Source organism: Colobus angolensis, unplaced genomic scaffold (assembly GCF_000951035.1).
Source record: "Colobus angolensis palliatus isolate OR3802 unplaced genomic scaffold, Cang.pa_1.0 Scaffold34, whole genome shotgun sequence".
NCBI classification, from domain to species: domain Eukaryota; kingdom Metazoa; phylum Chordata; class Mammalia; order Primates; family Cercopithecidae; genus Colobus; species Colobus angolensis.
This window is the reverse complement of record NW_012116710.1, coordinates 7082186-7103840: the sequence shown is the minus strand read 5'-3', so window position 1 is coordinate 7103840 and position 21655 is coordinate 7082186.

Sequence of the window (21655 nt, the reverse complement as noted above, 5' to 3'; positions counted from 1 at the left end):
TTTTTAGTAGAGACGGGGTGTCACTGTGTTAGCCAGGATGGTCTCGATCTCCTGACCTCGTGATCCGCCCGTCTCGGCCTCCCAAAGTGCTGGGATAACAGGCTTGAGCCACCGCACCCGGCTTTTTTTTTTTTTTTTAAGACAGAGTCTCAGTCTTTCACCCAGGCTGGAGTGAGGTGGCGCAATCTTGGGCTCACTGCTCCACCTCCCGGGTTCAGGTTCAACCAATAATCCAGCCTCATTCTCCCAAGTAGCTGGGATTACAGGTGTGCACCACCACACTCAGGTAATTTTTTGTATTTTTACAAAACATTTTAGAGATGTGGTTTCGCCATGTTGCCCAGGCTGGTGTTGAATTCCTGACCTCAGGTGATCTGCCCGCCTCGACCTCCCAAAGTGCTGGGATTACAGGCGTGAGCCACCGTGCCTGGCCAGCCTGACTTTTATAGCAATCATCTCTGTGTTTCTTTATAGTAATTAATTATCCGAATGTATGTCCATAGTTTAGTTTTGCCCTTTACAACTTCTAAAATATTATTATTATGTCTCTTTTTTCTTATTCAGAGAATGTTGAGTTGTCAAAGAAAAAAAGAATGTTGAATTGTAGTGACATTAACATACGTTTTGAAGTATGTGCATTATATATGTGAATATATATGCATATCTGAATATGTATGTGCATATGTAAAATTTTAAAATATCAATATCAATATTATCACTAGTAATATGACGACTAAATATAGTATAAGATTTTCTTATGGTGCTCTTTTTGCCAGTAGGCTATACCCCATTAGTGATTTATGTCAAATTCATGTATCTTAAACTACTTTAAGACATTGTTTTAGCCTGGGCAACATAATGAGACCCCATCTCTACAAAAAGTAAAAAATTAGCCAGGCATGGTCACACACGTCTGCAGTCCCAGCTACTCTGGAGGCTGTGGTGGGTGGATTGCTTGAGCCCAGGCAGTGGAGGCTGCAGTGAGCTATAATCATACCACTGCACTCCATCCTGGGTGACAGAACAAGACCCTGTCTCAAGAAAACAAAAAACCCAAAGCATTGTTTTGGGGGTGATTGAGTCCCAATCGCAAAAATATGTTTCAACATTCCATTTACTTGGAAAATATAAGCCAATGAACATATGTATTTTATTTTATTTTATTTATTTTTATAGAGATGAGGTGTTGCTATGTTGCCCAGGCTGGTCTCAACTCCTGGCCTCAAACAATCCTCCTGCCTCAGCCTCCCAAAGTGCTGGAATTAGAGGCATGACCCACGGGACCCAGCCTACAACCCATTTTAAATGGCAGCCTTGGGCCAGGTGCAGTGACTCTCGCCTGTAATCCCAGCAATTTTGAGAGACTGAGGTGGGTAGATCACTTGAGGTCAGGAGTTCAAGACCAGCCTAGTCAAAATGATGAAACCCCATCTCTACTAAAAATACAAAAATTAGCTGGGTGTCGTGGTACGTGCCTGTAGTCCCAGCTACTAGGGAGGCTGAGGCAGGAGAATGACTTGAACCCCGGGAGGCGCAAGTTGCAGTGAGCTGAGATCGTGCGATTGCACTGCAGCCTGGGCAACAGAGCAAGACTCTGTCTCAAAACAAAACAAAACAAACAGTCAAACAACAACAACAAAGAAAACATGTGTGTACATGCTTGTACATACACACACATCACACATATATGTAATCTTAATATATCTTATTCATATTTACAGCTATACAGTGCTCTATGTTTGTGGATATAGCATAGTTGATTTAAGCAGCACCCTCTTCATGGCCATTGCAGTAGTTTTCAGTTTTTTGCTATCATGCACAGGGCTCCAGTGAAGAGGCACATTCATATGAAGTTTCCTATTTCTGTCTATGTGTCTTTGGGACAAATTCCTAGAAGTAGGATTGCTGAGTCAGAGGGCAAATTCACTAGATACTGCCAAATTCTTCTCCATGGAGGTTTTATCTTTTTATATTCCATCAGTAAAATGGAAGAGTCCCTGTTTCCCCACAGCGTTGCCAACAGAGTGCTGTCCAACATTTGGATTTTTGCTTATCTGTTAGGCGAGAAATAGGATCTCAGGGCAGTTTTAATTGCGTTTCTTTTATTAGTGAGGTTGAGCTTTATTTCATGTTTTATTTTTTGAGACAGGGGCTCGCTCTGCCAGCCAGGCTGGAGTGGCGTGGCGTGATCTCGGCTGGCTCACGGCCACCTTTGCTTCCCAGGTTCAAGCGATTCTCCTGCCTCAGCCTCCTGAGTAGCTGAGATTACAGGTGCGTGCCACTATGCCTGGCTAATTTTTGTATGTGTTGTAGAGACAGGGTTTTGCCGTGTTGGCCAGGCTGGTCTTGAACTCCGGACCTCAGGTGATCTGCTTGCCTCAGCCTCTCAAAATGCTGGGATTACAGGTGTGATGTTTTATTTTTTGAAGACAGGGTTTTACTCGGTCACACAGGCTGGAGTGCAGTGGTGCAATCATAGCTCACTGCAGCCTTGAACTCCTGGGCTCCAGCAGTCCTCCCATCCTCTCAGCTCAGCATTCCGAGTAGCTGGGATCACAGGTGTGTGCCACCACACTCAGCTCATTTATTTTATTTCATTTTATGTAGAGACCAGGTCTTGTCATCTTACCCAGGCTGGTCTTAAACTCCTGGGATCCATCAATCCCCCCCAACCTTCCCTTCGAAAGTACTGGGATTACAGGGATAAGCCACTGTGTCTGGCTATTTTTATAAATTTAGGTGACATTTGCATTTTTTAACGTGAACTCCCTGTTTATGTATCTTGCCCACTTCCAATAGGTTTCTTGTTTTTTTTCTTCCCCCCTTAATTTTAGACACTTTATATTTTAGGGATTTTAACTCTTTGTTTTCTGTGATATAAGTGGTAAATATTTTTCTTATTTTGTCATCTGTAGTTTTTGGTTGTGTATGGCTTATTTTGTGGCCACGCAAAAGGTTTGTATTTTTGTTTGCTCATTTAACAAAATTCTTTTTTATGGCTTTTGGATCTTGAGTAATAGTTTGGAAAATTTACAGCCTCCCAGGTCATGAGGGAACTCACCAGTGTTTTATTATCTGTGAGGTTGTGTTTTTTCATTTAGATCTTCGATATGCTTAGGATTTAATCTGGTGTACGGGGTGGGAAATGCATTCAAGCTTCTTTGTTTTCACGTGGTCATCCAGTTGCTCCAACGCTACTAAATTAAAATCTTTTCTAAAGTCCCTTCTTATATCATCATATAAATCTCCATAAGCAATTGCTTCTGTCTTTGGATTTTCTAACCTTATCTTGATCTGTCTGCTTATTCATGCATCAGTAACACATTTTTAAATATTGTTCTAATTAACATTGTTTTTAGCCCCAACCATGGCAAGGACACATATTGTTTTATTTTTATTTAATTATTTTTATTATTTTTTATTTTTTTGATACGAAGTTTTGTTCTTGTTGCCCAGGCTGGAGTGCAATGGCGCGAACTCGGCTCCCGGGTTCAAGGGATTCTCCTGCCTCAGCCTCTCGAGTAGCTGGGATTACAGGCGCCCACCACCATGTCCAGTTAATTTTTGTATTTTTAGTAGAGATGGGGGTTCACCATGTTGGCCAGGATGGTCTCGAACTCCTGACCTCAGGTTATCCACTTGCCTTGGCCTCCCAAAGCGCTGGGATTATAGGCATGAGCCACCACGCCTGGCCACTTCTATTGTTTTAAGTATTTGGTAGAGCTACTGCCTAAGTTGTTGGTGGCAGCTATGGCTGCTACTGCTTCTTTCTAGCTCTGGGGCAAAACAAAAACAAAAAACTTTGATGATATCTGTATTGGGATTGCGATAAATTTGTAAACAAACTCAGAGGCAATTGAGTTCATGATGCTGGCAGCCGGCTTCTATCCTTGGAATTCTGGTGCCATCTAGTTGTCAGTATGTGCAACAACAATTTTCTGAATTTCAAAAAGAAAATCTGGGAGGTCAAAGCAGTAAACATGTATTGTCTCACACACTTTTTGTGAGTCAGTTATTTGAGAGTGGCTGATCCACATGGTTCTGGTTCGAAGACACTGGCCTGGGGTCCAGTCATCAGAAGGGTTTAAAGGGATGGGAGAATGCCCTTCTAAGGGGCTCACACACTCCTCTGGGTCTGCTTGCTCTGGGGGAAGCTAGGCCACGTCATGGGGACTGTGGGGAGGGCCAGACGGTGAGCGAGTTGACGCAGAGAGTGAGGTGGAAGCTGTAATGCTAGATAATTTTAGACTTGCAGAAATGTGCAGATAGTACAGAGAGGTTCTGCGTATCTCCCATCCTGCTCCCCCTATTATTATTAGCATAGCACAATGATCAAAACTAGGAAATTAACATTGGTACCATAGTATCAACTAAACTACCAATCTTATTTGAATGTTAGCACTTTTTCTACTGAAGTCCCTTTTTTTTTTTTTTTTTCCTGTTCCAGGCTCCCATATTGCGTTTAGTTGTTGTGTCTCTTCTAGACGGGAACATTTCCTCTGTATTTGCTTGTCTTTCATGACTTTGACACTTTGCTTTTTTAAGAGGCAGGGTCTCTTTCTGTCACCCAGGCTTCAGTACAGTGGTGTGATCATAGCTCACTGCAACCTTCAACTCCTGGGCTCAAGGGATCCTCCTGCCTCAGCCTCTCGAGTAGATAGGACTACAGCCACATGCCATCATGCCCGGCTAATTTTTTTTGTCAGGATGGGGGTCTCACTGTGTTGCCCATGCTGATCTTGAATTATTGGCCTCAAGCAATCCTCCTGCCTCAACCTCTCAAAGCTTTGGGATTATAGATGTGAGGCACCATGCCCAGCTGACTTTGACACTTTTGAATGGTACTGATCAGTGAGTTTACAGGATATTCCTCAATTTGGGCTTGTCTGATGTTTTCTCATAATTGGAATAAAGTTACGTATTTTTGCCAAGAACACCACAGAAATGATGTTGTGTCCTTCTCAGTGCATGATATCAGGAGGCACCTGATGTCAGTGTATCTTATTGCTGGTGATGCTGACCTTGACCACTTAAGTTGCTGTATGCTGCACATCTCCACTGTAAAGTTACTATCTTTCCCTTAGTAATTAAAAACTATCTTGAAGGAGATCCTTTGAGACTATACAAGTCTTTTTCCTTCTCAAACTTTTGCCCACAAATTTTAGCATCCATCGGTGGATCTTGTCTGCAACAGTTATTGCTGTGGCATTTACCTAATGGTAATTTTTCATGTTCCTTTCTCCTTTTACATTTATAAATTGTAAATCTACTGAAAGATAGAACCATTCCTTCTCCCCATGTATTTATTTATTTATTTCTATCCATGCAGAAGTGTGATTTATTTATTTATTTATTTATTTTTACATGGAGTCTTGCTCTGTCACCCAGGCTGGAGTGCAGTGGTGTGATCTCTGCTCACTGCAACCTCTGCCTCCTGGGTTCAAGTGATTCTCATGCCTCAGCCTCCTGAGTAGCTGGGATTACAAGTGCATGCCACCACACCTGCCTAATTTTTTTTTTTTTTTTTAGTAGAGACGGGGTTTCACCATGTTGGCCAGGTAGGTCTCGAACTCCTGACCTCAAGCGATCCACCCACTTTGGCCTCCCAAAGTGCTGAGATTACAGGTGTGAGCCACTGCACCTGGCCGAGAAGTGTGAATATTTATTTTATTCTATGGATTAAAACCTGATATTGAGAGGCTTACATTTTCGACAGTCTGCTGGGTATGAAATGGTATGACATTGTGGATTTTCCCCTTCTTTTTGTGGAGAATCGTGAGAACTTAATAATTACATAAAACTTTATGAATTTAACAACTCTAAAGTGTACACTTCACTGGCATTAAATACATTCACGCTGTTGTGCAACCATCACCACGATCTTATTCTCTAACTTTTTCATCCCCAACAGGAAACTGTATCCATTAAGCAGTCAGTCCCCGTCCAACCTCTCCCAGACCCTGGCAATTACTAAGCTGCTATCTGACTCTACATTAGGCATATCTGTTCCAGATAAAGTCAAACTAGTTTGTAAATCAGTGTATATGTCATGACCGATTTGTGTTAACATATATGTGTACAGCTGTCTGTATGTAATACCTACAGGGATTGACTACAGGTGGTCATGCGGTTTGGATCTGTGTCCACACCCAAATCTCATGTTGCATCATAATCCACAGTGTTGGAGGTGGGGCCTGATGGGAGGTGACTGGGTCATGGGGGAGGAGTTCTCATGAATGGTTTAGCACCATCCCCTCTCTCATGATAGTGAGTGAGTGACTTATCATGAAATCTTGTTGTTTTAAAGCTGTCTAGCATCTCCCCACTCTCTGTCTCTTGCTTCTGCTCCATCATGTAATATGTCTGGCTCCCTGTGCATCTTCTGCCATGACTGTAAGTTTTCTGAAGCCTCCCCAGAAGCCACGCAGATGCCTCCATGCTTCCTGTACAGCCTGTGGAACTGTGAGCCAATTAAAACTCTTTTCTTTATAAGTTACCCAGTCTCAGGTGTTTCTTTACAGCAATGCAAGAACGTACTAATACAGGTGGGTAGAAAAAGATATGTAGGCTGGGCACAGTGGCTCACGCCTGTAATCGCAGCACTTTGGGAGGCCGAGGTGGATGGATCACCAGAGGTCATGAGTTTGAGACCAGCCTGGCCAACATAGTGAAAACCTCATCTCTACCAAAAATACAAAAATTAGCTGGGTGTAGTGGCACACACCTGTAATCCCAGCTACTTGGGAGGCTGAGGCAGGAGAATTGCTTGAACCCGGGAGGTGGAGGTTGCAGTGAGCCGAGATTGTGCCATTGCACTCCAGCTCCAGTGACAGAGCAAGACTCCATCTCAGAAAAAAAGAAAAAGAAAAAGAAAAAAAAAGACATGTAAACAAGTCCCAAATTGTAAGCAGTGATGTTGCTAGTTAAAGTGTTTTCTCTCCAATTCCCTTGTCGAACCCTTAATCTCAATCTCATGTCGAGTTGTAATTCCCAGTGTTGGAGATGGGGCCTGGTGGGACGGAGTTCTCACGAATGGTTTGGACCATCTCCTCTCTTGTGATAGTGAGTGATTTATCATGAGATCTGGTTGTTTTAAAAGTGTGGAGCGTGTACTTTCCCAATTTAACAACTCTAAAGTGTACACTTCACTGGCATTAAGTATATTCACAATGTTGTGCAACTATTGCCACTATCTTATTCTATAGCTTTTTTGTCACCCCAACAGGAAACTCTGTACCCTGAAACTCTGTACCCAATATGACCATATATGGAGTTAGACCCTTCAAAGTGGTAATTAAAGTTAAGTGATGTCACAGGGTTGGGGCTCTAATACAATAGGATTAACAGCCTTATAAGAAGAAAGAGAGATACCAGGGATGTGTATGCACAAAGGAAATGCCACAGGAAGATACATCAAGAAGCCAATCATTTGCAAGCCAAGGAGAGGGCCTCGGGGGAAACCCAACCTCCCCGCACCTTGGTTTTGGACTTCCAGCCTCCAGAGTTGTGAGAAAAAAAAAAAAAAAATTTCTGGTGTTTAAGTCACCTCACCCCATCAATGGTATTTTTAAATGGCATCCCCAACAGACTAACAGATTTTGGTGCCAGAAGTGGAGTTTTGTGGAACACATACTTAAAAATGTGGAAGTGGCTTTGGAACTGGGTTATGGGTGGAGAGTGGGAGAGTTTTGAGGTGTATCCTAGAAAAATGCTAGACTTCCTTGGAGAGATTCTTGGTAGGAATATGGATATTAAAGCTGATTCTGGTGAGGTCTCAGATGGAAATGAGGAACATGTTATTGGAAACTGGAGGAAAGGCCATCTTTGTAATATACAAGGTGGCAAAGAACTTGACTGAATTGTGTTCCAGTGTTTTGTGAAAAGTAGAAATTGCAAGTGATGGACTCAGATATTTACCTCAGGTGATTTCCTTTTTTCCTTTCCTTTTTTTTTTTTTTGATATGGAGTCTCACTCTGTCATCCAGGCTGGAGTGCAGTGGCGGGATCTCAGCTCACTGCAACCTCCACCTCCTGGGTTCAAGTGATTCTTGTACCTCAGCCTCCCAAGTAGCTGGGACTACAGACATGCACCACCATGCCTGGCTAATTTTTGTATTTTTTGGTAGAGCCAGGGTTTCACTATGTTGGCCAGGATGGTCTTGAGCTCCTGCCTTCAAACGATCCACCTGTCTCGGCCTCCCAAGGTGCTGGGATCACAGAGGTGAGTCCTCGTGCCCGGCCAAGCTGAGGAGATTTCTGAGCCAAGTTTTGAATGCCTACCCTGATTTCTCCTTGCTGCTTATAGTAAAATGCAAGATGAGAGGGATCAATGGAAGGGATTTTTTTAGAAAAATAAATCAGAACTGGCCGGGCGCGGTGGCTCAAGCCTGTAATCCCAGCACTTTGGGAGGCCGAGATGGGCGGATCACGAGGTCAGGAGATCGAGACCATCCTGGCTAACATGGTGAAACTCAGTCTCTACTAAAAAATACAAAAAAAAAAAAACTAGCTGGGCGAGGTGGCAGGCGCCTGTAGTCCCAGCTACTAGGGAGGCTGAGGCAGGGGAATGGTGTAAACTTAACCCGGGAGGCGGAGCTTGCAGTGAGCTGAGATCCGGCCACTGCACTCCAGCCTGGGCCACAGAGCGAGACTCCGTCTCAAAAAAAATAAATAAATAAAATAAAAATAAACAAATAAATCAGAACCTGAAGATTTGGAATATTCTTAGCCTATGCATATTATAAAAAATGAAAAAAACATGTTCTGAGACAGTACCAGGGGTCTGCCTGGAAAATCATGTGATGAGAAGAACGTGGGTACAACTCATAGGGCTTTAACCAGCCATCTTGGCAGAAACCAGAAATAGAGATGAGATTTTACCAGAAGACATGCTGCCAGCTTCAACTAAAGGGCCAGAGGTGGGACAAAATAAGGGATGGTTGTCTCCTTCTGGATTTCAAGGGGTGGGGCTATATCTTCCTTGGTTTCAGTGGGCTAGGCTTCCACCCAGAGCCTTGGAAGTGGACCCACAGGGTCATGGGAATGGGGCCTCCATTCAAGACTGTGGGGGTGAGGCTGCTGCCCCAGTGGGCTCAGAGTTCAAAGCATCAAGACAAAGAATTATTCTTTTTTTATTTTAATTTTCTGAAATAAAGTCTCACTCTGTAGCCCAGGCTGGAGTGCATTGCGCGATCTCAGCTCACTGCAATCTCTGCCTCCCAGTTTCAAGTGATTCTCCTGCTTCAGCCTCCCGAGTAGATGGGATTACAGGCATTACTCCTGGCTTTTTTTTTTTTTCTTTGTATTTTTGGTGGAGACGGGGTTTCACCATGTTGGCCAGGGTGGTCTCGAACTCCTGACTTCAAGTGATCCGCCCACCTTGGCCTCCCAAAGTTTGGGATTACAGGTGTGAGTCACTGTGTCTGCCAAAAGGATTATTCTTGAGCTTTAAGATCCAGTGGAATTTACCTTGTTAGATTTTGGATGTAGTTGGGACCTATTGCTTATTTCTTCTTTCCAATTTCTCCCTTTTGGAATTGGAATGTCTATCCTATGCCTGTTCTACTATTGTGTTTTGGAAGCACGTGACTTGTCTGGCTTCCTGGGTTCACAGGTTTCAGAGGAATTTTGCCACAGATGAGTCATACCTTGAGTCTCACCCATACCTGACTTGGATGAGATTTAGATGAAACTTTGGACTTAAAATTGATGCTGGAATGGATTGAGACTTTTGAAGGTGTTGGGATGACGGTGAATGTATTTTGCATGTGAGAAGTATGTGAATTTGGGAGACCCATAGGGTGGAGTGCTATAACTGAAGTGTTCCCCCCAAATTTCTATATTGAAGCCTAACCCACAATGTAATGTATTTGGAGTTTGGGCCTTTAAAGATGTAATTAAGGGTCGAGCATGGTGGCTCGTGCCTGTAATCCCAGCACTCTGGGAGACCACGGCAGGTGGATCACTTGAGGTCAGGAGTTCAAGACCAGCCTGGCCAACATGGTGAACCCCGTTTCTACTAAAAATACAAAAAAGGTAGCCAGGCATGGTGGCACACGCCTGTAATCTCAGCTACTCAGGTGATACTCCAGCCTGGGCAACAGAGCAAGAAAGACTGTCTCAAAAAAAAAAAGAAGTAATTAAGGTCAAGTGAAGTCATAAGGGTGGGGCCCTAGTTCAATATTAGTGATGCCTTCATATGAAGAGGAAAAGCCACCCACAGTGTGTAAGTTCAGAGAAAAGGCCAAGTGAGGACACAGTGAGAAGGTGACCATATGCAAGTCAAGGAAAGGCCGCAGAAGAAACCAAACCTGCTGATATCTTGATCTTGGACTTCTAGCCTCCAGAACTGCGAGAAAACAAAGATCTGTTTTTTTTAAGCCACCTAGTCTGGTATTTTGTTATGGCTGCTGGACTAACTAATACAAGTGGTGACCTCTAGGGGTCAGGGTCAGAAAACTTTCACTTATTGTTTTACATAATTAATTAACACATGAAAGGATGAGAATGGGGGTAATTTACTTTCTTTTTCTTCTTATTTATTTATTTTTATTTATTAATTTTTTTTTGAGATGGAGTTTTGCTCTTGTAGCACAGGCTGGAGTGCAATGGCGCAATATTGGCTCACTGCAACCTCCACCTTCTGGGTTCAAATGATTCTCCTGCCTCCTAAGTAGCTGGGATTACAGGCATGTGTCACCCACACCTGGCTAATTTTGTATTTTTAGTAGAGACGGGGTTTCTCTATGTTGGTCAGGCAGGTCTTGAGCTCCCGACCTCAGGTGATCCGCCTGCCTCGGCCTCCCAAAGTGTTGGGATTACAGGCGTGAGTCACCACTCCCGGCCTTTTTTTTTTTTTTTCCTGTTCTTTGTGCCCTAAGTGATATTCTTCATAACAGCTCTAAAAGGCTGTGCTATTACTATTTTTGACACTCTCCAAATGTAGCTAACACATGGGGAAGTGGGTTTCAACTTCCCCTTCCAATGTCTAGAATACAATAGAAGCAAGAATCCATTCTTTTCTGTCCTGCAATCATGTCACCATATCTCAATAAAGGATCAATAAATTCCTCAGTGATATTTCATTGCTGTGCTTACCCCTTGTTATAGAGTGCTGAGACTATAAATTTACTCAGCCACTCAAAAAAGAAAGCTTGGTGTCTAAAGTACTGTCTGATGGAAAAGGTAATAGACAAATACTACTGCACAGGGGCACATCAACTCACCTCAGAAAGGGGATTGGGTCCATAGATAATTTTAAAGTTCCAACTTTTGGCCCTGGGGGAGCAACCTTTACATGAAAATTTTTGCAAGTTACAGTCCTATGGTGCTTTGCCTTTTCTATGTTATAATGGTGCCATATTCAAGATCCAGAACCAACCACATCTGCCACGTGTATGTGAGAGTTCATGGTGAGATCACTTCTCTTTATTTTTCTGATTAACGTCCCAGCCACACAAATCCTGCCCGTCATGGTAGAGAAACATTGGACTGTTAAAGACCAGGTTAAAAAGATAAATCCTCCAAACCTCTCTGATAAAACAAAAACAAAGAAACAAAAAAACCAAACCAAACCAAACCAAACCAAAACCAATATGGGTTTTTCTATCTTTCCTTTCTTTTTCTGTAGGAATGAGAACCAGTACTGCAGTAAACATTTTCTTAATTCCAAATGGTTTAATGATCCGGATGGTATCTTTTTGGTCGCTTATCTCTTCCTTATTCTGGATTTTATAGGTTTTTTTCCCCCTATATCAGGGATCATAATCCATTTCTTTTGACCATGGGTCTTGAAGTAATTACTTTACAGCTTGGGAATTTAATTAATCTGAGCAGAGCTCTGGGTCTTCTTTGCTTAATCTTCATAATCTTTCCTAACATGGTCCCTGACATAGAACAGCCTGTTAATTCTAAAGTAGTCACCCCTCTTTAGGCAGCTTCTAAGTGCCTGCTTTAAATCCCATTTAATTGGACAAGATGTTGTAAATTCACTTACTTCCTTGTAACAGACACACAACAGAAGCTGAATCAGGCTGATTAAAAAATACAAAGAGTTTATTTTTTTAAAAAAGAGTTCCTTAACAAACCATTGGGAGTCTAAACTCCCCAGAACAATGTTCAAAACATGACAATGAAAAGGTATGATGAGGAGCCAGGTGTGGTGCCTCAAGCCTGTAATTCCAGCACTTTGGGAGGCTGAGGCAGGTGGATCACCCGAGGTCAGGAGTTCGAGACCAGCCTGGCCAACATGGTGAAACCTCGTCTCTACTAAAAATACAAAATTAGCCAGTTGTGGTGGTGTGCGCCTATAGTCCTAGCTACTCAGGAGGCTGAGGCAGCAGACTCGCTTAAAGCTGGGAGGTGGAGGTTTCAGTGAGCTGAGCTCACGCCCTTGCAGTCCAGCCTGGGTGACAGAGTGAGACTCTGTCTCAAAAATAAAATGAAATAAAATAAAATAAAATAGTGAATGCTCTAAACACAAAAAGGAGTCCATGTGCTAAGCAACCCCCAACCCCTATGCAAAAGAGAGACATATCTATACATTTTATTTAAGGTTGTCTCTTTTGGAAGATCTATAATTAAGATGATAAAATCTTTCACAGGAAACATCCAGGGCACCTGCATGCATGCAATTATAATTAATGACAGAATAGCCTCTTGCATTTCTAATCAATCAATTAATTATGTATTCGGCACCCTGGCCTCAGGACTAGTTATAGAAGCGGTGACTATAGCAGCTATGTTTTATATTTACTAATTGCTTATTTTTAAAAATAAATTATGGCCGGGCGTGGTGGCTCAAGCCTGTAATCCCAGCACTTTGGGAGGCCGAGACGGGCGGATCACAAGGTCAGGAGATCGAGACCATCCTGGCTAACACAGTGAAACCCCGTCTCTATTAAAAAATACAAAAAACTAGCTGGGCGAGGTGGCGGGCGCCTGTAGTCCCCGCTACTCAGGAGGCTGAGGCAGGAGAATGGCGTAAACCCGGGAGGCGGAGCTTGCAGTGAGCTGAGATCCGGCCACTGCACTCCAGCCTGGGCGACAGAGCGAGACTCTATCTCAAAAAAATATATATATATTTATTTATTTATTTTGAGACCAGGTCTTGCTATGTTGCTCAGGCTGGTCTTGAACTCCTGGGCTCAAGTGATCCTCCTGCCTTTTACATAGCTGGGGATTACAGGTGCGTGCCACCACATCCCGCTACTAATTAGTTCTTTAATGTATTTCTGTGGCCTTTTATGAAGACCTCTGATGGAAATATGGCTGAATTGACAGTAGATTTTTTTTTTCCATCTGGACAAAGATCAAGTACAATTACTGCAGCTGTGCCAACAAAGAGCGCGTTCTCCATTCTTTCCCTCTGTGTCTTTAGCTCTTTGGTCAAAAACCTGGGTTGGCTGGAATCCCTCATTTTAAAGATCAGGTGAGGAGCAAACAGATTGATCTCTGCCAGCTGTTTTTCATTTTCCCTCCTAGGTCCACCCTTTACCTTTCTCCACTCTATTGTGTGCCCAGGAGGCTGGCCTGTGTAGATTACATCAGTGGACTCATCTGTTGGCTTCGGATGAGGTCAGTGAATGGGAGGGTCCAGCAGAGGATGAGAGGGTAGATGCAAAAATGTGAGAGCATTCATTCCTCCAGCCCCTCTTTGCCAGGCTATCTTGGGTCTTGCTGTATCCTGGGCTTAGGTAACCATTTTCTCCTCAACTCCTTCTGGTCTAGGAGGAGGGGCAATGGCTGTCGGTGCTGCTAGCTTCAAATAGTTTGATATCCCTTGTTGGTTTCCCTTAATCCTGTCCCTACATTTCTGTAAATACTCTATTAAATTATTCTTGCTGGGCATGGTGGTTCATACCTGTAATCCCAGCACTTTGGGAGGCCTAGGCAGGTGGATCACTTGAGGTCAGGAGTTTGAGACCAGCCTGGCCAACATGGTGAAACCTCATCTCTACTAAAAATACAAAGATTAGCTGGGTGTGGTGGCAGGTGCTTGAAGTCCCAGATACTCGGGAGGCTGGGGTGGGAGAATCGCTTGAACCCGAGAGGCGGAGATTGCAGTGAGCCGAGATTGCGCCACTGCACTCCAGCCTGGGAGACACAGCGAGACCCCGTCTCAGAAAAAAAAAAAAAATTAAATAAATAAATAATAGAAATAAATAAATAATTCTTCATTTCCCCCTTTGAAGGTGCATCTCCGTTTTGTCAAAATTCTCACCAATAGAAACACCAATATGACCCAAGTAAATGTCCATGCTTTTAAATATGAATTAATTTGATAAGCATTTATGAGTATTTATACATAAATGTTGAATCATGTCAATAGAGAATATTTACCTTGGCATTTTCCCATTTAAACAGATTCTCTAGGAAAAAGTTAAAGCAACAATCAGAAAAGAAAAAAAAAAAAACAAGAAAAGAAACAAAAGAGAAGACTTCTCTCATAGCTCTCAATATATGATTCTTATCAAAGCACTTGGGAAGTATTAATCACTTTATTGTGTACATAAGGACTTTGTTGTTGAGAAATCATCTTTTTCAATGCTGTAACGTTTCAAAATTGTTTCTGTGCTTCTTGTTGGTGGAGACCATATCATGTTCATTTTAAATAACAGTTTTATTGAGATATAAGTCATGTAACATAAAATGCACACTTTTATAAAAATGGACAATTTAGTGGTTTTTAGTATATTCATAGGGTTATGGAACCATCATCACTATCCAGATTTAGAATGTTTTAATCATCCAGGGAAAAACATTCAGTTGTCATTATTGAGTATGATTTTAGCTGTGGGTTTTCTTTTTTTCATACAGGGTCTCACTTTGAGGCCCGGCCTGGCATGCAATGGCATAAACATGTCTCACTGCAGCCTCAACTTCTGCACTTAAGCAATCCTCCCCCCTCGGCCTCTCACCTCAGCCTCCTGAGTAGCTGAGACCACAAGTGCATGCCACCATGCCTGGCTATTTTCTTTTAAAATATTTTTGTAGAGATGGAGTCTCACCATGCTGCCCAGGGCTCAATGAGGAGCTCAGGGTAGTTTGTTTCAGGACCATGGAAAGCTCCCCTTTGTTAAATAAACTTTACCGTTTAGACAATGGTTTAGCCGTTGGTTTGGGCTGAGCCCCTGCATGAGGCTCAACAGACCAAACAAAAATGGAGTTACTCCTGCTGAAGTTCTATGCCACCAAGCTGAAACTAGGTTATTTATCTGACCTTCCAATAATGGGGCGGGCGTGGGGGGGAGGAGAGAGAGAGAGAGAGAGAGAGAGAGAGAGAGAGAGAGAGAAAATAGGCGAATCTCCAAGCAGGCCAGTATTTATTTTATTTTATTTTTGAGTCAGAGTCTCACTCTGTTGCCCAGGCTGGAGGGCAATGATGTCAGCTTGGCTCACTGCAACCTCTGTATCCCAGGTTCAAGCGATTCTCGTGCCTCAGTCTCCTGAGTAGCTGGGATTACAGACAGGTACCACCACACCTGACTGATTTTTGTATTTTTGGTAGAGACGGGATTTCACCATGTTGGCCAGGCTGGTCTCAAACTCCTGGCCTCAGGTGATCTGCCCACCTCAGCCTCCTGAAGTGCTGGGATTACAGGCATGAGCTACCATGCCCGGGCTGACCAGTTTTAGCTGGCATGATATTGAAACCCCCTCTGCTTTAACCTTCACAGTAACTTTGAAATGGCCAAGCCACTTTTTGTTCTCTGTGTCTGCTTTCCTCAGCGCTTTTGTGTCTGTAAAACCACCCTGCTCTGCTCAGCTCCTCTACTCATTCTATTTTGTAGAATAAAGTACTGCCTGATTCTAGAATCACAAATAAAACAAATTAAGGTCTTTAAACTAAATGTGTTATAATTTTGTTTTTTGACATCTTTGTATCTGCAGGTTAGGCTGCCCCCTAAATATTTTAGAGGTGTTAACCAGTCATAGCAGGCACTTTAGACAAATGGAAAACATTGTTTGAACACCATTTGCAGAAAGGAACAAAGAACATGCAAAGAATGAAAGCAAATTCTGTGTGCTGTGCCTTGTGTTCCAACAACAGGAGAACTGAGCAGGAGCTGAGGTAATTGAGTTAGGATGCCATGACCATCTGCCACGTTTTATCAATTAGGTTAGGAATTTGTACCATAAATCCCAACAGTAATTTTGGGTAATTTAAGGACTTTATCAAAGAGACAGGAGACGTTTAAAAAATTGTCTAGTTTACCTAACAATTATAAGCATAGTTTATTGAATTAAGTAAGTGTAAACATGGGGAAAAGTATCTGTATCAGAGCCATCATCCTCTCACTTAGTTTATTTCAAACATCTTCAAAACAAGTGTTGATGTTTTGATCTTTTGACGATGTTTGAAGTAAACTAGGTGACAGGGGATGATGGCTCTGATACAGATGATGAAAATCAGCATGAAGGAGAGCATTGAACTTGCACAATAATTCCTTGGAAAAGAAGTATGCATGAAGCTTAGCAAGTGTTTCATAAAGGTCTTTTTTTCTTTTGTACTTAAAAAATTTTTTTTTAGAGGTAGAGTCTCACACTGTCACACAGGCTGGAATGTAATTGTGTGAACATGGCTCACTGCAGCCTTGAACTCCTGGGCTCAAGCAGTCCTCCCACTTGGCCTCCTGTATAGCTGGGATTACAGTGGCGCACCACCACACCTGGCTAATTTTTGTATTTTTTGTAGAGATGGGGTGTAGCTATGTTGCCCAGGCTGGTCTCCAACTCTTGGCCTCAAGCAGTCCTCCTGCCTCAGCCTGCCAAAGTGTTGGGATTACAGGCATCAGCCACCTTGCCATCATAAAGGGTTGTTTGAGAAAGGTTAGTATGGACAATGACTCACAAGTCTCTCATGTGAGCAACTGGATTGGTCATGGTGGTGTTTATTGATATTGACAAACTGAAGAGGCTGTGGTTTGGATGTAAAGGTAATACACACTCTATTTAGCACATGTAGTTTGCTCCATCTTTAAGGCACCTGCATCATACATGTGACTAGTCATATATCACATACATGTATGTATGGGTAAAGCTCAGATGGAAGATTTGCTTTGAGAAGGCTGTCAACAACATATATTAGTAAGATAATTGTGAAAGTTGTCAGAATCAGAACGGAGTCACTAATGTTAAGAAAACTGACATATCATGGGTCAGGAATAGTGACTCACACTCGTAATTCCAGCAATTTGGGAGGCTGAGGTGGGAGGATTGCTTGAGACCAGGAGTTCAAGATCAGCCTGGGCAACATAGTGAGACCCCCATCTCTACAAAACATAAAAAAATTAGCTGGGTGTGGTGGCAGGTGCCTGTGGTTTCAGCTACTTGGGAGGCTGAGGCAGGGGGATTGCTTGAACCCAGGAGTTTGAGGCTGCAGTGGGCCATGATCACACCATTGTACTCCAACTTGGGTGACAGAGTGAGATCCTGTCCCAAAAGAAGAAAAACAAAAAAGAAAACTCTGACAAATCAAGTGTGGGGAGAATATGAAGAGAAGGTTTTCATGCTTGTATGCCTGATCACAAAAACTGTCACAAAAGACTGCAAAAACCACAACCTTACACAAAGTCCATCATAACCTTATACAAATAATACTTCTGCAAGGACATCTGCTCAGCAATTCCCTGTCCAGTCTCAGACTTGTTATTGATCTTTGTAGCCAAGAATAACTATTTCAAAGCAATTATGTAATCTTCCTCATTTTTTCATTTACAAACCCTTGTTTTCCTTTATCTCCCTGAATTTGCACATATTTTACTACAGTATGCAGATTCCCATCGCAATGCTCTATTGCCAAACAAACATCTTATCTTTTAGACAGCCTCTTTCTGTTTGTTACATAGGTTGACATACATGGTGTTTGAAACAGGACCTGAAAAAGTTCACTAGCAAAAGGAAATGGTGACCGGGCATGGTGTAATGCCTTGCACTTTGGGAGGCCCAGGTGGGCGGGTCACCTGAGGTCGGGAGTTGCGGTGTCTCAGGCCTGTAATTCCAGCACTAGGAAGCCGAGGTGGGTGGATCACCTGAGGTCAGGAGTTCGGACTAGCCTGGGCAACATGGTGAAACCCTGTCTCTACTAAAAACACAAAAATTAGATGGTCATGGTGGCACAAGCCTGTAATCCCAACTACTTGGGAGGCTGAGGCTGGAGAATCAGTTGAACCCAGGAGGGAGAGGTTGCAGGGAGCTGACATTGCGCCATTGCACTCCAGCCTGGGCAACAGAGCAAGACTACATCTCAAAAAACGTAACAAAATAAAAAATAATAATAATTTTAAAAAACTTCTGAATTCCCTTACAGGACTTAGAAGATTTTCTTTGCTCCCAGGAGATGAATAAGAAACAAAATGGCATTCTCAAACATTACTAAGGCATGCCAGATTTTCTGGGACCCCAGTTGGCACATATTATGGCCTGCTCTTGTGCACATTTTTACACTGATGGGCAAATTATACCAAGGAAAATTCAGAGCTCAGAGGGTCATCATTCAAAAAACAAAACCTGCAACTATAGAGTTAACATGTAGAGTCTTCTAAGTCCTCTATCTCTCTAGTTTTTTCTCTGCCTACTTGGAATCTGCTGACTTTTCTGCTGGTGTTGAGATAAAACTCACTGCTTATGGCATTCCAATCAAGATTTTAAAAAGAAGAAGTTTTAAAGGGCTTTCGAATTAATAGCTTTAAAATTATAACTCCGTGGTAACCAACAACCTAGACACCTTTTAGAAATACAAATTTAGGCTGGGCGCAATGGCTCATGCCTGTAATCTTAGCACTTTGGGAGGCCGAGGTGGGCAGATTGCTTGAGGCCAGGAGTTTGAGACCAGCCTGGCCAACATGACAAAACACTGTCTCTACCAAAAATAGAAAAATTAGCCAGTGTGGTGGCACATGCCTGTAATCCCAGGTACTTGGGAGGCTGAGGCACAAGCTTCAAGCTTCACTTGAACTCAGGAGGCAGAGTTTGCAGTGAGTGGAGATTGCATCACTGCACTCAAGCCTGAGTGACAGACTGGGACTGTCTCAAAAATAAATAAATAAATAAATAAATAAATAAATTTAGAGTTGTCTGACTAACAATTGTGTATGATGATAAAACACTTATTTGAAAAATTAATAATCTAAAAGAAAAAGGAATAGATAAATGTTTATAAAGCTTAGGCTCTCAGATCAAACAAGATAGAAAGGAACCCATAAGTAGGAAAGAGAAATGTGAGAAAAGTTAGGAATATGAAGATGTATTTTTGGTAAGGGAGGTTAAAAAATAAAAGAATAATTTTGTGTAAGAAAGAATCTTTCATGGTAAATTTTTGTCCTAAAGTGAAATGACTGGTTACTTAAGAAAAAGGAAGTATAGGACAAAGCAGAAAGTCCAAGCATGTTGTCAATAGCTAAATAAATTGTGATAAAGTTCATGAAAAGAAAATGTATTTGGCTCGGCTTGGTGGCTCACGCCTATAATCCCAGCACTTTGGGAGGCCGAGGCGGGCAGATCACCTGAGGTCAGGAGTTCGAGATCAGCCTGGCCAACATGACGAAACCCTGTCTCTACTAAAGAAATACAAAAATTAGCTGGTTGTGGTGGTGAATGTCTGTAATTCCAGCTACTCGGGGGCCTGATTCAGGAGAATCGCTGGAACCCAGGAGGCAGAGGTTTCAGTGAACCAAGAGCATGCCACTGACCTCCAGCCTGGGCAACAGAGTGAGACTCTGTCTCAATCGAAAAAAAAAAAAAAAAAAGAATTTTGTGTGTGATCAAGTTGGCTGTAATTTAGTCTTTCTAAAGATTGAACTTTGATATTGATACAGTTTGGCTCTGTGTCCCCACCCAAATCTCATCTTGAATTGTTATCCCCACATGTTGAAGGAGGGACCTGGTTCATGGGGGTGGGGTTCCCCCATGCTGTTCTCATGATAGTGAGTTCTCACATGATCTGATGGTTTAAAATTGTGGCACTTTCTCTCTCTCTGTCTCAGTCTCTCTCTTTCTCTCTCTCTCTCTCTGTCTCTCTCCTGCAGCCATGTAAGACATGCCTTGCTTCTGCTTCACCTTCTGCCATGATTGTAAGTTTCCTGACACCTCCCCGGTTATGCAGAACTGTAAGTCAATTGAACATTTTTTTTAAAAAATAAATTACCCAGTCTCAGGTAGTTCTTTATAGCAGTGTGGAAATGAACTAATACAGATATTAAAAATGCTGGCTGGGCATGGTGGCTCATGCCTGTAATCCCAGCACTTTGGGAGGATCACTTGAGGTCAGGAGTTCGAGACCAGCCTGGCCAACATTGCGAAACCCTGCCTCTAGTAAAACTACAAACATTAGCTGGGCATAGTAGTGGGCGCCTGTAGTCCCAGCTACTCAGGAGGCTGAGGCAGGAAAATTGCTTGAACCCAGGGGGTGGAGATTGCAGTGAATTGAGATGGCACCACTGCACTCCAGCTTGGATGACAGAGCAAGACTCTGTCAAAAAAAAAAAAGAAAAAGAAAAAAGAAAAAAAAGCGCTAATGCAAAACTAAAAAACTTTAGTCCTCTATGTTAGAATAAGGTTTTCTTAAAGTATTGATTTGCTCTATATAGAATTACAAGAGGTTCTGGTTTTTAATTCTGAAATCTGTTTAACAACCATCTTTCTATATTATTTCTATTTCTTCCTGAGATATAATCAACCTCCCTAGTTTCAGGTTCGAAATGCTATCTTTTTCATTCAGAATGCGATTTTATTCTCAAGGTAAATTTTTTTCTCTTTGGAACTTCTCAGATTTATCAGAAGATCATTCTTCGCAGTACCTCATTGCATGTGATGTGAGCCTTCTGTTCTTTCTCCCCTTGAAATGGTATATTATATTTGCTTGGCTGAGGTGATAACTTTCTCGTTCCACCTTTCTTTTTTTCAATTCCTGTAAATTTCCCCCCTCCCGGTTTTAATTCTACTGTTATGGCCCATTGCTGAAATGTTTATCTTGCAGGTCAAGAAAAGCTATATTTTCTTCCAGTATAAATTGATTCTGTACTCTTGGCTTTTCTTGATGTGTCTGAATTGCTTCGTGTAACTAGGAAACTTCCCATGCTGTTACTAAGAGCTATGTTTTCCCCCCTGCTCAAGGTACTAGTTTTCTTATTTTTTGTGTTCTAATTCCTAAAGTTGTACAGTTGGGTTATTGATTTGACATCTTTCTTTTTTTTTTTTTTTTTTTTTTTGAGATGGAGTCTCGCTTTGTCACCCGGGCTGGAGTGCAGTGGCCGGATCTCAGCTCACTGCAAGCTCCGCCTCCCGAGTTTACGCCATTCTCCTGCCTCAGCCTCCCGAGTAGCTGGGACTACAGGCGCCCGCCACCTCGCCCGGCTAGTTTTTTGTATTTTTTAGTAGAGACGGGGTTTCACCTTGTTAGCCAGGATGGTCTCGATCTCCTGACCTCGTGATCCGCCCATCTCAGCCTCCCAAAGTGCTGGGATTACAGGCTTGAGCCACCGCGCCCGGCCGACATCTTTCTTCTTTCATATAGGCATGTAGAGCTATAAATTTTTCTCTTAGTAGTAAGCATATCATAAACTTTGGTAGCGTGTTTTTATTTGTATTTATCGAAAATATTTTCTAAATTTTTGTATTTGTTCTTTAATCTTTTGGTTGTTTAAGATTGCATTGA